Source organism: Melozone crissalis, unplaced genomic scaffold (genome assembly GCF_028551555.1).
Source record: "Melozone crissalis strain CALT ecotype California unplaced genomic scaffold, PUWL_Pcris_2 ptg000035l_1, whole genome shotgun sequence".
In the NCBI taxonomy this organism is placed as follows: Eukaryota; Metazoa; Chordata; class Aves; order Passeriformes; family Passerellidae; genus Melozone; species Melozone crissalis.
Genome location: NW_026535813.1, coordinates 11,356,745 through 11,372,798, shown reverse-complemented (window position 1 = coordinate 11,372,798; position 16,054 = coordinate 11,356,745).

Genomic DNA, 16,054 nt, shown 5'->3' with positions numbered 1-16,054 from the left:
CTTGGTCTGTTTCCTACCAATTTTGGTTTCCCCCCTCAGGGGAGTGCTCTGTAGAGGATTAACCTGGAGTCTTTAGAATTAAATTGGGGAACTTAACTAGAATTACTTATTTACAGTCTTAAACTTTTTCCCAACATAGTTTACACATAACAGTTTTGAAACATTTTAAGCAATATTAGAACTCTTGATACCAATTTTTTTACACAGTTCAGTCTATTTGACTCTTCCTTCTGAGAGTCAACTTTAAATCCTTTGGTCCTTTTACCACAGTATACTCAGGTGATTTAACTTGTGAAGCAGATGAATCCTTATCCAGTGCCCAGAGGTGAGAGTGGTGTGGACTCTGGCCCAATGCCAGAGGGAAAAACTGGGAGTCTGGCCCAATGCCAGAAGGAGAAAGGGGTGGAGTCTGGTCCAATGCCAGAGGGAGAATGGGGGTGCAGTCCGGTCCAATGCCAGAATGCCAGAGGGAGAAAAAAACTGGTGTTGAATCCTGGTCCAATGCCAGGACGTGAGAGTGATGTGAGTCCAACCTTTTTCTTTTGGTCTGCACAGTCGAATTAGTAATGAAGACTACCTGAAACGGGCTTTCAAACACAGGCATTAATGGTCTGCAATGTTATGATTCTATCAAAACTCAGTTTCTCTGTTTAATGTTATTGCTTAACTTCTCTTTTTCCATAGCTTGAATGTTTCTCTCATCAACTTCTACATACTCTGTATTTTGCAAGGAGTTGTATTTCTCAGCTAACTTAACTCCCAAAGTATTTTTATTCTCTTATATCTCTGTGTATTTAATTCACTGGTTTTCTGTTCTATTTTCAAGATCTTATCTATTTATCTCTTGCTTCTGTTTCTTACTTTCACTTAGAGCTTAAATATTTCTTTTAACCCCTTACACTTAAATTTTTGGGGTTTTTCCTTACACCATTCTTCTACACAATACACTTCCCTCTAAGGAAATGTGGTAAAACTTATAATGCACAATCTACATTACTTCTATTCTAATTTGTCTATATTCACTCTCACACATTCCTTCACACCCTGAAGACACAAACTGGATCATTATTGCTAGAAAATCACGGGTCCCTGTAGCCCCCCCTCACCCTGGGGTTGGCCCACAGGTCTCAGTATCCCTGGGCCTCTTGGAAGGGCCCTGACTCTGGTTGCCTCTGGTGCACATTCACCTGTGAGGCTGTCTGTGTGTCACTCACGCTCTTACAGCTACAGCTCCCTCACACACCTGGGGAGCACTAGTCTGGTTTGCAGGTCACACACACTCTTTGGCCACAGCCCCCACCTGCCCGGGGGACACAAGCCTGGTTTGCAGGTCACACACACACACACACACTTCCACTGCCCCCTTCCCACCTGCCCGGGAAGTTGAGGCTTACTTTGCTTGTGACTCACTCTCACACACACAACAAGACAACAAAAAAAAGGTACCTTTTACTTTCACATCACTTATTACAAGTTAAGTATTACTGGCCAGTTTTGGTGCTATTGGATATCCTTTCTACCTAGCTGTTTTTTTTTCTAACTTCAGATGTTTTTCACTATTCTATACTATACTTCTTAGTACTTTGTTGAGACAGGACTTACCTGCTCCTGTATTTACTCAAAAATTCAAATTCTTCATTTAGGGGGCCCACCTCAAAGTTTACCAAGGGGCTCTTCTAGATGTTGCATCGGGTCCCCTATAGTGTAAAGCCCCTGACCCTCTAATTGTCACCTTTAAGGATCTTCCCTAAAGTATCTTGTTCCCTGGCTACTGCCGCATCGAGACTGAGCTTTCTACAAAACCTCCTGACGTGTCCTGGCTCTCCACAGTAATAGCAATGTCGCTCTCTCAAAGAGCCTTGAGGTGTCTCCATCCCTCTTGCACCTGACAGTACTGACCTATCCTTGCCTCCTCCTGGTGGTGGACCCGCCCACTCTGCACTTTCTCTAGCTACAGCAACCATTACCTTAGCCTTGGCCTTTGCTTTTTCTTCCTCCCTCCTTAAATACACCTTCAATGCCTCTTTTAACAATTCATTAATGTCCTTCTCTTGCCAATCTTCAATCTTTTCCAGTTTTCTCCTTATATCAGGCCAAGATTTGGTAACAAACTGGACTTTTAACAGCATTTGACCTTCTGGGGTGTCTGTGTCTATTTTAGAGTACAACTGGAAGTTCCGCCTTAGGCGATTTAGCCAAGCAGCAGGAGCTTCATCCTTCTCTTGTGCACCCTCAAATGCCAATTGGGTGTTAGTTCCTTTGGGAACTGACTCTTTGATCCCCCGTATCATCAAAGACCTATATTCCCTCATGGCCTTCCTCCCCTCCTCCTGGTTAGGGTTCCAGCTGGGCTCCGTTAGTGGCAATTTCTGTTCACCTGTTGGCACCTGGGGTCCTGGACTGTTATCTTTCTCCCAAATTCTTATGCCAGCTGCCCTTATCATCTGGACCTCTTCTGGGGAAAATAATATACTCAGGATGGAATTCATCTCCCCCCAAGTGTAGATATTTGGACCTAGAAATTGTTCCACTTGGTTGGCTATGCCCACTGGGTCCTCCACTAAATGCCCCAACTCTTTCTTGAATCCTCTCACCTCAGAAGCAGTTAGGGGAGCATTCACAAAGCCAACACCTCCCGCTATTCCTCCCATAGGAACCTCTCTGAGGGGAAAGAGTCTCTCTGCCTTGGAGGTCTTGGATCTGGTGCTACAGTACGGCCCATCTTCAGATGCCAAACTACTTTGTGGGATATCTGGGTTACCCTGAATGTTCTGGCTATCAGCAGGTGTATTTGCTGATAGCTGTTTACTGGGCGAGGAGGCATTTGTGTCCCTACTAGGGGGAGGTAAAGGGACAGCAATAGGAGGGGGAGAAGAGCCTGAGTGAATATTAAGCGGAGCTGGAGAAGGGGTGGAGAATGCAGCAGGTGGAATAGGCGCTTGTGGTGATGCAGAAGGAACTGGAGGAGATACTGGGTTTATCATAGCGGAAGCTGAAGAGGTAGAAGGAGGAGTTTGAGCAGGTGGTAATGAGATGGCAGCCGGGGGAGGAACCGGACCTGCCCTTTGTGGTGCTTGAAGAAGAGGATTATAAGGTGGAGGGGCAGAAGGAGGCAAATAATCCAGGGGGTCCCATCTTTTACTAGTTCTATCATCCCCTCCTTCATTCCCCTCTTTCTTCCTCTGTACCTTACAAATTCGCACCCCTTCATCCTCAACAGCGCTCCTTACCCAGCAAGCCACATACAATAATTGCTCAGGATCAGTATGTCTTCGAGCTATCAGATAATTATTTAACAGTTGGCACATCCACTTATCCTTTGTCCCACACATAGGCCATCCCCCTTGCAGTTCTAATTCTGGCCACACTTCCATACAATAATGGATCATTTTCACTTTATCTAATCCCTCCGTGGCCTCTATAGAATCCCGTTTCACTAACAGTTCTCCTAAGGGACTACCGGGAGGTATGTCTCTCAGTCTCTTGCCGGTCTTTTTACTACTACAACATCCCATTTTTCAGGTCTCAATAACAAAGTATCAAAGGTGCCTCAACTGACCGGTAATTTCAAAAAAACCTTGTTTGAGGAGCTTCAGCCTCCTCCACTGAACTTCAAATTTCTGCCTGATGCTCAGGACTTTATACTGAAACAACTGCCCAATCTCTTGATTGCCCAACTTTCGTCAGGTCTTATATCTATCGGGACTTGAACACACGATGCCTCGGCCAAGAATCCGGGTCGTGCCTGACTCCCTCAGTCAGGAAAAACAACTGCCTGATTTTTAGTTTGCCTAACTCGCCAATTTTTAGGCTTCACCGTATCAGGACTTAAAAGCAAACCGCAGCCTCCTTCGCTGGGGTTTGTGCCTGACTCCCTTTGTCAGGACTTACTTTGCCTGCAGGGCTTGTGAAAACACCCGAATCCTTCTCGGGACTGACAAATCTTACGCGAATCCTTCTCGAGACTTACAAAAGTGCCTGACCTCCCTCTGTAAGGACTTACTTTGGGTGCGTGCCACTCATACACAGTAATTCACTCCGCACGCCCGGAGTGGGGGGGCCCTTTATTCCCCCTTGGGAGACGACTTCACTCACACTAAGTCCACTCGCTTCCCCCTGTTCCTGGCCGGGTTTCTCGCGAAAAACCGGAAACGCAGTACTTAGGGGTCCCACTCGCTTCGAAGGTCCGGCTGCCGGCCCTCGTCTCACTCACACACTTGCGCACGTCTCCCACTCCCGCCACTGGGTTTCTCACCAGTCCGGTGCTCCGGTGCTCCTCTGCGTCGCGGTCCTGAGCCGATCCCTCTTGGTCCTGGTAGCCAGCTGTCCTCTGAAGATCCAAGATGGCCAGTCCTGAGTCCTCTTGCAGCGTGGCTATTCCGGACGAGAGCCCCCAGCTGAAATAAACAAAGGGGCCAGGAGACTTCTTCTCCTTTTTAATGCCTTTATTAAAAGTGATCAGCTCAGGATTGGGTGGCTCGGCGGGTCTGCAGGTCCCGTCGTCTCCCAGGGCGACTCAGAGGAGGAGGATATGCGCAGCTCTGTCCACAAGGGGCAGAACTGGGGGAATCCAGTCCTCGTGGGAGCCTTTTGGGCGTGGTATTCCCCGCCAGGTGGTACTTTTGCCGGCTCAGTCGGCCTGGTCTCACCGCCGGGGTCGTCTCTCATGGTCAGGGCGAGAGGGTCCGAAGGTGTTCCGCGTCTCTGCAGGGTCAGCATTCGGCTCCTCACGTCCAGACATCACTCTAGTCTCTCAATTCTTAGGTGGCTCGTTGTTTTGGGGTTTTCTCCGTACAGCGGGGGACCCATGCTGCATTGTGGTCTTGGAGTCACTTTGCATAGCCCCCCCCACCTTCTCGGGTCTCTTCTACTGTTCGGGAAGGTTCCCACCCTTCTGGGAAAGGTACAACTTAGCCTCCAGCGAGGCTCTGCTGATACAAAAGGAGCGATTAGCCACAACGACTCGTGATTACAATAACAAAACACGAAGAACTTCAGCAGCTACCCGTGGTCTGGCTGCCTTTTTGTAACTTTTTCTCACAAAAAAAATATTACCCGAATTTTGTTCATAACACCACCTAGACACGAAAGAAGAATACGCAGTGTACTACACATCAACCCGGAAACAGGACTGTATAAGAACTCCACGAAATATCAGAAGAGTGCAGAAGTGTTAGAGCGGAGACTCTCCTGTCGCCCTGCGCACCTGGGGCGCTGACTTTGCCTATTATCGCTTGCTGTATCAATTAATAAATTTAATTTTATTTGGACTTATTAGTCGATGATTAATTCCCCACCGCAACTAACCTATAACACCTGGACTGTGTTTTTTTTCTTTTTTTGGACCTCTTGAAACCTGCTCTGGACTGAACACCCAGGAGAGCACCGACAGATCACATCTCTGGCCCACCGGGCCGGGCCTGGCCTGCGACAATTCCAGCACCGGAGGGACTGATCAGAGACTGAGTGAGCTGCAACCTGGGGACAGGGTTTTCTCAGTTTGTCATCTCTTTTAGAGTGGCAAGGGGTCTCATTGTTTGATATTGTTTTGGTTTTATTGTTTAATAAACAGTTTTTTTCCACCTTTCTCCAAGGAGGTGTTTTTTCCTCCCGGACCAGTTGGGGGGAGGGGCCGATTGGATCTGCTTTTCCCACCGGACCTCCTTTGGGGGATTCTTCCCCAAATTTGCTCTAAACCTGGACAAATACATCAATTGGCACCCAACGCGCGGATGGAAAAGGTGGAAAAAAGCTCTATTAATTGTGTGTTTGTTGTTGTTAAAGCAGTCAGTAGCCATGCTGCTGGAATCCATAATGTCTCTGGGGGTGAAAGCCTTCGTGTGGCTCTGGGCTCTAGACCTGTTTGAGGTTTCAATACCTTTCTGGTCACTAGGATTATTGTCCATAACGCGTAATTTTTACGGTAGAGGGGTACGGATTTGAATAGCTGTTGTACTGGCCTTGGTGATAATGATTTATAAAGTGTTTACAAAGATACTGGCCTCTGTTAACGATATGTATGGTTTATGGTTTCTTCATCCTACCCTGCATCCCAATTCCAATAGTACGTTTTGGGACTTTTTAGTAACTACACTCAGTCTGTTAGAGGAGGAGCCAAGAATGAGACTTTACAGCCTTTCCTTTCCTTCATCTCCTTTGGATCTGTCATGTCACTTTTTGAGAATGTTCAGTTTCCCCTGAATGTTAAAGAGACCATCTTTCTGGTATTTAATCTGGTAAGCTTCTTCTATATGGTCTGCAGCTTCTCTAGAATGAGGGCTGAGATATCCAGAGGAGCTGGTGAGACCCCTGACCCAGAAGCAGATGCAGGCATGGAAAATGCTGAGTGGTGTGGACAATGGGAAAATATAGGCCAAACCCTGAAGGAATTTTCTGATCCTGTAGACTGGGATTTTCCACGGGAACAAATTCAGAACCCAGCTGAGGTGGGGAAATACCTAAAAGAGAAGTGCCATGATGATTCTAAGGAGAAAAGGCTAATTGCAATAAGCTGGGCCCTGGCCTATGCTTATCGCACTTTGTTAGATAGTGTAGGGCAGCAGACAGAGGCAGGGGGGCAGGGAGATAAATCAGCTATCCCAGTCACTCAAGCTGCAGCCAACAGCCCAGGCTCGAAGCCAGCAGCCCAACCAGATAGTGAGCCTAAGCCAGCATCTAAACCCATGGCTGTTGCTACCAGTACTAGAAGTGGGAAATGCATGGAAAAAACTAATCGACCAGTGGATGATGATGATGATGATGATGATGATACAGGAGAAGGAACCTCGATGCTCCTGACATAAAATCAGGAGTCCAAGCAGCAGGTGTAAGATCAGACACAATATTGAGTCCTTTTCCCTGAAGCACCTTTGTGGCTTACGGAAGGATTACACCCAACGACCTGATGAATCCATCATTAGTTGGTTAGTTTGTCTCTGGGATGCTGCGGGCGAGGCTACAATTCTGGATGGCACTGAAGCGAGGCATTTGGAATCCCTGTCACAGGATCCTGTCATCGACCAAGGAATGATGAGGGGGGCTAATCCACGCAGCCTCTGGTCACGGGTCTTGGACAGTGTTGCAGAGATACCTGTGTGCAGATGATCTTTATATGCAACAAACTCAGTGGAAGACCATAGAGCAAGGGATCCAACGCCTGAGAGAAATGACAGTGGCAGAGATTATCTTCTCAGATGACGTGACAACTAAGAACCCAGACTTAGTACCATGCATGTCTGTGATGTGACGAAAACTTGTACGACTTGGGCCACATGAATATGCTTCTGCCTTAGCCATAATGAAGAGGGATGAGAGGGATGAGACTGTGCTTGACATGGCAAGGAAGCTCCGAGGATATGCAGATGCTGTACATGGCCTGACATATGCCAGAATCGCAGCGGTGGAAACACGTCTGAAGAAATTAGAGGATAAGATAGAGGAGAATCATAAGAAGCTTAGAGAGGAAATTAAAGAAGACCTTCTCCAAATCTTGGCAGTACAGATCAGAGGTTCTGGAATCCAAGGCAGACGTCTCCCAGATGGTGAGAGAAGGTACACCCCACGAAATGAGCTGTGGTTCTACCTACGTGATTGTGGAGAAAACATGGGGAGGTGGGATGGAAAACCTACTGCTGTTCTGGCACGACGGGTGCATGAATTGAAGGAAGCCACCAGAAGGAAAGCAGCACCAGTTGCCTGTAGCTGAACTGCCAGGTATGATGATGATGACATGTCCGATCCCCTTGAAGGAACATCCAAGACATACGCCCAGGGAAAGAAGGATAACCAGGCTTAGAGGGGCCCTGCCTCTAGCCAGGTAGAGGCCAGGGAAAATTGTGTTTTCTGGACTGTGTGGATTCGTTGACCTGGCACAGCAGAACCACAAGTGTATAAAGATTTGGTTGATACTGGTGCGCAATGTGAGACAGAGTAAAGATCCATTCTGAATTAGGTGAAGTGTCTAAGAAAGGTGAAAAGTCTGTGAGGCCAAAGCTGAAGGAAAAACTCGCATGCCGAGACAGCAAGGAGACAGAGAAAGAAAAACAGAAAAGACCACAAGGTCGATTTGCCCCCGACTTAGAAATTCCTTTGATAAAGAAGAACTGGTGCTAAATGTCACGCGGAATGAATATGTATGAACTTATTGTGAAACTGTATGAACATGCATTTGGAAGGGGGATAAAAGAAGACCCGAGGTCTTCAAAGGGACGCTTGCCTTTTTGGGGAGGCTTGCGTCAGGCGCGCGTCGTAATAAAAGCATACCGGGCTTTACAACTTTTATAAAGTTGTGAGGTTTCTTCTTTTCTCCGCAAAACATTATGGTGAGCCAGCCAGGTGTTCTCTGTCCCCGCAGGGGCAGGGGGGATAGACGGACCTCCAAGGCGCGCCCTAGGATTTTTTTCCTGGTGGGGCTCCACTCATCTCAGCTTGCCACCTGCGAGGACAGACAAGGACCTGCTGGCCTGCGGAGGAAGATACGGTATGTACTGAGGGGCCCCCGGGGGAGGGAAAGGAGAGCAAGGCAGTAAACCACCAAGAGACGTCTGGGTTCAGCTGATAGAGCAGCTGTATTAGAGACGGGGTTCATTGTTCTGATAGAGCAGACCGCAAGCGGTTCTGGGGGTGAGCCGGGTGAACCCGTGTATGTGTGTATTGGGGGTTCATTGTTCTGATAGAGCAGAGCTGCTGAGCCCGTGTGTGTTTTGTTTGTGTGTGTGTGTGTGTGTGTGTGTGTGAGGTCCGGACACTGTGTCACTGTATGGTCAATGCATTGTGTGGTTAGTGCACTGTGTTTCTAATCGTGCAAGTGTATAAGTGTATGGTATATAAAAGAGAGTAGATCTACAGGGCCCTACAGTGCGGGGGGGGGGGGGGGGGGGGGTCAGTACTACCCGTGTTTGAAGCAGCCGAGTGAGGCCTGAGGCACCGGCTGCAGCAGGCTGCGGGGGCAGGGAGAGAAGTGCACCACGGAGAAGCGAGTGGAGGAATGACAGTGATGGTATTTACTGTGTTTAAATGTAGTGATTTGCGTAGATTTGGTACATTTTAACCGTGAGTATGAGCTCAGAGAGTTCCTTTGCCTTGGATGTTTGGACTTGTTCTCTAGACTGTGTGCTGTTATTCTGATTGTGTCCAGGAAAAATTGATGTGAGTAAATGCCGAATTAAGGTATGCTGTGTTGTGTTGAGAAAAGTGAGCACTTTGAGAGATATGCCCTTTCCCAGTGATTTTGTGTGGTGATTTTCTTCCGCTGCATTGCGATAATTTGATTCTCAGATTGTATAGTAGTGTTTGTGGAGATTTTAAGATTTTGTTGAAACAAGAGTAGCATTTTACACAGGAGAACTATAGTACGGTGATTTATGCTTAACTACGATAAAGCGAGTTAAAGGAATTCCAAGAATTCTCCCCCTCACAGCAATTCAAGCCTTGGCTCTAGTGAATTTGAGATAAAGGGGGGGTCTGGGTGCGTGTGTCTGTGTCTGTGGGCATATCAGAGTTTCGGCTGTGACTAGCACAGCCTTTTTTCAAAGCAGTAAAACAAGTGTAAGTAGACACAGTGCTTAATTAGATTGTGCAAGAAGAGAACTAGAAAAGACTGATATTTTGTAAAACAGAGTTTATATAGAAGACATGAATGAGATAAATTAGTTAATGAGACTTATGAGATTTATGAGACTTCAGCTGGTACTGCAGTAAGTCTGGACTGGAAACAATCTGTAGGGATTGAAAGTCCTCTGTAACAAACAGAATAGCCTGCCTTTGTGGGCAATTTCGGGGAGCCTTTGGTGCATCAAGGGGCTGGCACACTGCATGAGGTGACAGTGGCTGTCCCCTGGGCACAGGGACAGCTCTGGCTGCCCTGTCTCCCCAGGGAACACGGGAATGACCTGTGGGCAAAAGCTGGATGTGCAAGTATTATTGCAGTGCAGTGTTTGTGAGAAACGCTGGTATTGTTGTTCTAATAAGCGTCAGGGCACATGCCCTGAGTGCAAATTAGAGGTTTCTGATCAGAACCTAAGGTCTTAGAGCTTGTGTGTGGGAATCACATCTGATACCTGCCACCTGGAGCTGTGTGTGTGTAGGAGGAAAACTGAGAAACTACTGTGAAGGTCTGTGAAAAGAGGTTTGAGTGGAAGCGAGATAAGGCAGGGAGAAAGAGGTAATGAGAACTGACCAGAGCAAAGAGGTTCCTAAATTAGCCCCTTTTGGGAGGGGCTCACTGGGAGAAGGCTGCCAGTAGGAGCAGCTCAGAAAATAAAAAGATTTATAATACTTCATTGCAGTAAGTACTGTTTTAAAATAGGAAGATAAGTGGGATGGGGTTTTTGTATGCTGAAATGTCTTTTTGTTTTAAGAAATCACCCAGAATGGCAAAGAGACTGTAAAATCAGACCGCCCTCTGGTCTTGGCCCTTGAAAAAGGAAAACAAGGCAAAGAGAAAGCAAATCAAACATGTTGTTCAGCATGCAGCATAAGATAGAAACGTATGAAATCAGGTAAGGATTATAATGCTGAAATGCGAAGCAACCACAGTTCGCAAAATGAGTACATATGATTTGCTAAAGGCTCCTCCCAAGGAAAGGGAGGAAGGGTAAAGATGACCACTCCAAAAGGGAAGAATTTTTTTCGACACAGGGGTCATATATTCAGTTTTAATAAAGCTTTAGTACCTGTGGAGAATGTTTATGTTGTAGTGTGGGGAATGAACAACTGGCCAATCTGAGAAGGCATACTTGTGCAAACCTTTAAAGTAACATGTGTACTATGTGTACCTAAAAGCTTTTGTACAATTCGCTCAATTTGCTAAACATTCTCAAATGAGAAAGGTTACTCTGGAGGCAAATGATATAAAGAGGTTAGGCTTAACATTAACAGACACTGAAATTAAAGACATTAGTAAGGAGATATTAGAATAAGTAAACAAGTGTTTTCAAGGGTATGGGCCTCTGCTGTACCAGGGAGAGTGAAAGATGCTCCCCCATGAGCATCAAGCTTAAGGAGAGAACACAACTAGTGAGAACTGAGTAGTACCCTCAAAAGGAAGATAAGGAAGGAATCAGCCCAATAACTGATAGTACTGGATTAAGGGCTGTCAATAAGATAACACAGAATTTATACCCTGTGGTAGCAAATCCATATACCTTACTAACTTGTTTAACACCTGAGCTAACCTGGTTCACTGTTTTAGGCCTAAGAGATGCCTTCTTTTGCCTCCCTATCCACGAAGCCAGCCAGAAAATTTTTGTATTCAAACACAAGCTCACATAGTCCATGTGCCTGAAGGCTTCAAGATTCCCCACTCCGATTGGAGAACAGCTTGCAAAGACCCAGAGTCCCGGGAAGCTCCACAAGAGGAAAGGAGGCTGTTGCAGTACGTGGACGATCTTCTAGTGGCCACTCGGACAAGGGAAGCAAGAGAAGCCTGGACGGTAAGCCTTTTGAATTTCCTAGGACTCCAAGGATGCAGAGTCTCAAAGAAAAAGGCACAGCTAGTGAAACAGAAGGTAATCTACCTGGGGTAAGAAGTGAGTGCTGAGCAGCAGACTTTAAGGCAGGGAAGCCATATGCCAAACCTTGAAACCCCAGACAACGAAGGAACTCTGAACCTTCTTAGGCATGGTAGGGTAGTGCCAGCTGTGGGTTTATAATTATGGACTGTTCGCCAGACCCCTCTATGCTCTTATTGCCAATGGAAACTGAGATCTCCAGTGGACAAGAGACGCCACACGGGCCTTTCACCAGCTAAAGAGTGCCCTCATGTTGGCTCCAGCTTTGAAACTTCCAGATGTAAGTAAAGCACTCTTTCTATTTTTCCACGCAAGGAATTGCCCAGGGAATATTGGCTCAGGACATGGGCCCATACTGAAAGGCAGTTGCTTACTTCTCTAAGCAACTAGATGCAACAGCCAAAGGATGGCCAGGTTGCCTCAGAGGTGTAGCAGCAGTTGTGCTGAATATTCAAGAGGCACCCAAGTCTACCCTAAGACAAAAATGACTGTGCTAGTGTCCCACACAGTGTCCGCAGTACTGGAAGTAAAGGGTGGCCACTGGCTTTCACCACAGAGGTTTCTGAAATACCAGGCCATCATGGTAGAGCAAGATGACGTAGAGATCGTGGTGACTAATATTGTCAACCCAGCTTCCTTTCTCAGCGGAAATCAAGGAGAAGCAGTACACCATGATTACCTAGAGACCATTGAAGCTACCTACTCCAGCCGCCCAGACCTAAAGGACACTCCTTTGGATGATGCGGAGACCTGGTTCACTGACGGGGGCAACTACGTTGCCAATGGGAAGCGACATGCTGGGTATGCAGTGACCACCTACAGAGAGGTAATCGAGTCTGGACCCTTACCAACAGGTACCTCTGCGCAGAAGGCTGAGATAACTGCCCTGACCCGTGCCCTGGAAAGGGCAAAAGGGAGGAGAATAACCATCTACACAGACTCAAGGTATGCATTTGGAGTCATACATGCACATGGAGCCATCTGGAAGGAGAGGGGACTGCTGACCTCACAGGGAAAGAAGAGACAATCCAGCTGCTGGAAGCAGTTCAGCTACCTGAAAAAGCATATTAAGGCACACCAGAGAGTGAGCTTAAAATTGGAGGAAAGAAATGAGCTGGCGGATGGAGAGGCAAAGAAAGCAGCAAAGGGTGAGGTACAGATTTTCCTCGAAGGTCAGCCTTAATACAATAATACTAATCAAAAGAGACGTACAACTGCAAGGGGTGGGCTACCATTGAAAGAGAGCTAGCAATCCCTTCCCATTTTCGTGGTTACTAGTGAAGGAAGGGCACTAGGAAACACACTAGGGCCTAACTACTTAAAAGCCTTTTATAGAGTGTGGCTCATTTCTCAAAATGACCAAGGCTGCGAGTGATACAGAGTGCATTGAAATGAAGTGTTGACTTTGAAGTAGTAATTTCCACAGGTTTTCTAGAACACACATCTGATTGAAAGAATCGTTGTATCGTTGTCAGGAATTTATATGCCACTATCACTCAGGTGAGCCGACAGTGTGATCCTTGCCTCCAGACTAACCCCAAAATAACCCCCGGCCAAAACTCAGTCAGACTGGGAGAGGCCATGGGCCTGTACAGCAGTGGCAAATCAACTTTTCAGAACTCCCAAGGAAAGGGGGGTATCAGTATTTACTGGTATTGATAGATACATTTTCAGGGTGGCCAGAAACATTCCCCACCAGAACTGTCAAAGCTCAAGAGGTGACCAGATTATTTTTACAAGAAATAATACCACACTTCAGAGTTCCAGCCACGATATCCTCAGATAAAGAATCACATTTCATTTCCAAAATAGTGCAACAGATTAGTAGCCATCTGGGCATAGATTAGGAACTTCACACCCCATACCGCCCCAATTTGCTGATTAAGCAGCAAATCATAAGACTGGGGAAAGAAGTTAATCTACCCTAGCCCAAGCCCTTCCACTAGCACTATTGCAAATTCAAACTAAACCTTGAGCTAAAGGAATGCTGAATCCTTTTGGAATGCCTTATAGAAGACCATATAGAATACAAGGGGAATGTCCAGAATGTCCATCTACATGGTGGCATTAAGCAAACAGCTCAGAGTAATTGAGAAACATGTGGCTGGAACTCGGAGCAGGGAGTTAGCCTGGGGATGATGTATATGTTAAGTCTCTTACAGAGAAGACTTCGGAACCACAGTGGGAGAGACCACTGCAAGTACTTCTCACCACCTTCACTGCAATCAAAATCAAGGAGCAGAATGCCTGGATCCATCACTCTCGGGTGAAGAAGGCCCAGAAGCCCCTTCAGGAGTGACACCAGGAGACAATGAACTGAGACTAAAACTTACTTGAACAAAATGAGTATATTGCGATTGGGAGTAGTTCATACTTTACAGAATTGCTTTGTATGTAATTATAACTGAAGTTTTAGAACTAGAGAGTACCTATATCCAAAGCAATGCTGAATGGTCTTGGTCCCAGGCATTCAATCAGTATACTGGATCCATGGGAAAACCTTCTGAGATAAAAGATTTAAACATATCTACTGTAGTAATCCACGAGAATCAGGTATGTGAGGAGCAAGAATAGCAGGAACAGGAACTGTGAACACTTCAAGGAATCTGAGGAGAAGAAATCAAAGTAAAGTGCTGGGTCATCAATAGGAGGGCTTATGAGAGACCAGATGTAATTAGTGTCTTAGACCCTGAGGTCTCTACATTTCAGAACAAACATCTGCCCCAAGTATGACCTAAACCTCTGTCAGATACACTTGTGAAGTGTGTCTGAATTTGCAGTGTGAGCCCAGCACATCCCTCTGGCAGGGATGGTCATGGACAGAAAGCAGTTCCTGTTCCCCATAACAAACATCTAACTGGCATATTAGGGACAGGATTAGGAGTTTTAAATGGAATTGATTCAGAAATACTGATGAATAAACTAGCCACTGCAGCAGGTAGCCTAACAAAATTGAAGCAGCCTTTATAGTAATCTCTATTGGCATTAGGAACTAGCCAGTGACAGATTTCAAAAGTACTGCCAAAGTAAGGAAGCATGAAAAGGCCGGGGACCAAGACCACAAGTTAATAGTAGAAGCACTTAGTACAGTTCAAGATAATGTGTCTTTAGCTTTCAGTTGTATACAAGCACAGTTATAGATGCAAGCAACAGCAGCTCTGATCATACGGGAAGGGGGTGAAGGTAATTTTCCAGCTGAAATTCGGAAAATTGTGTGGGACAATGCAATTGATTTTGAAAGGAAGTTTCAATCCTGGTGGACTATGGTGAATTTCACCTATGATCCTGTTTCTAATGTGGCCACTGCCTTTGTGCTTACCATACGTAATGCCCAAGATGTGTGTTTGGACACTGAACAGAGTATTTGCCACTTTGAAATTCATCCAGTCACTGACCAGAAAACTGTGCTCGTATATACTGGAAAAGGGTGTATGTTTGAGAACTGCTTGTGCTGCTGTACAAATTGATAGCAATGATGTTATTCTGTCTAGTAGAAACCATTCTAATCTCTGTATTTGTAATTTTGTTAAGATTATTTGGTGTGATTTTTCGTACTTGGCCCCAGTGACATCCCACCAGCTGATTAAAGCTAATTACACAATGTATCACAGACTACCACCTACTCCTATTGGGATGAACCTTACATTAGAGAAACAATTAATTAAGCAACAAGACCTATTGGAAATCCTGAAGGAAATCCAAGAAAGTGGAAAGAAAACCTTAATTACTGTCCAACACGATACAAAGGAGATAACCAGGGTTCTACAAAGAATAAAACAAAATATGGATCATCACTGGTGGGATGTGATCTTTGGGTGGTCACCAACTGCGAATGGAATTTTTAATAAGTTGTGCCACCCCATTGTAGTTTTACTAATATTAGTTGGGATAAGTTTAGGATTACCTATTACATTGTTAATTTGGAACTGGAGAATGCTACAACAAATAGCTGTACTAGCCTCTTTGTCTAACGTACATGGTGAAGCGTTAAAAGACACTTATTGTCGTGGAGGTTTTCCTTAAGTAAAAGAATTTACTTATTTCCTAGGAAAGGGGGGAATGAGACAGAGTAAAGATCCATTCTGAATTAGGTGAAGTGTCTAAGAAAGGTGAAAAGTCTGTGAGGCCAAAGCTGAAGGAAAAACTCGCATGCCGAGACAGCAAGGAGACAGAGAAAGAAAAACAGAAAAGACCACAAGGTCGATTTGCCCCCGACTTAGAAATTCCTTTGATAAAGAAGAACTGGTGCTAAATGTCACGCGGAATGAATATGTATGAACTTATTGTGAAACTGTATGAACATGCATTTGGAAGGGGGATAAAAGAAGACCTGAGGTCTTCAGAGGCACGCTTGCCTTTTTGGGGGCTTGCGTCCGGCGCGCGTCGTAATAAAAGCATACCGGGCTTTACAACTTTTATAAAGTTGTGAGGTTTCTTCTTTTCTCTGCAAAACAAGCTGTCCATGAGAAACACCAAGAAGGTATGAAACTGTTGTGATAAGAAGACAACAGTATGGAACCCCTGCAATAAGATGACAACACAGT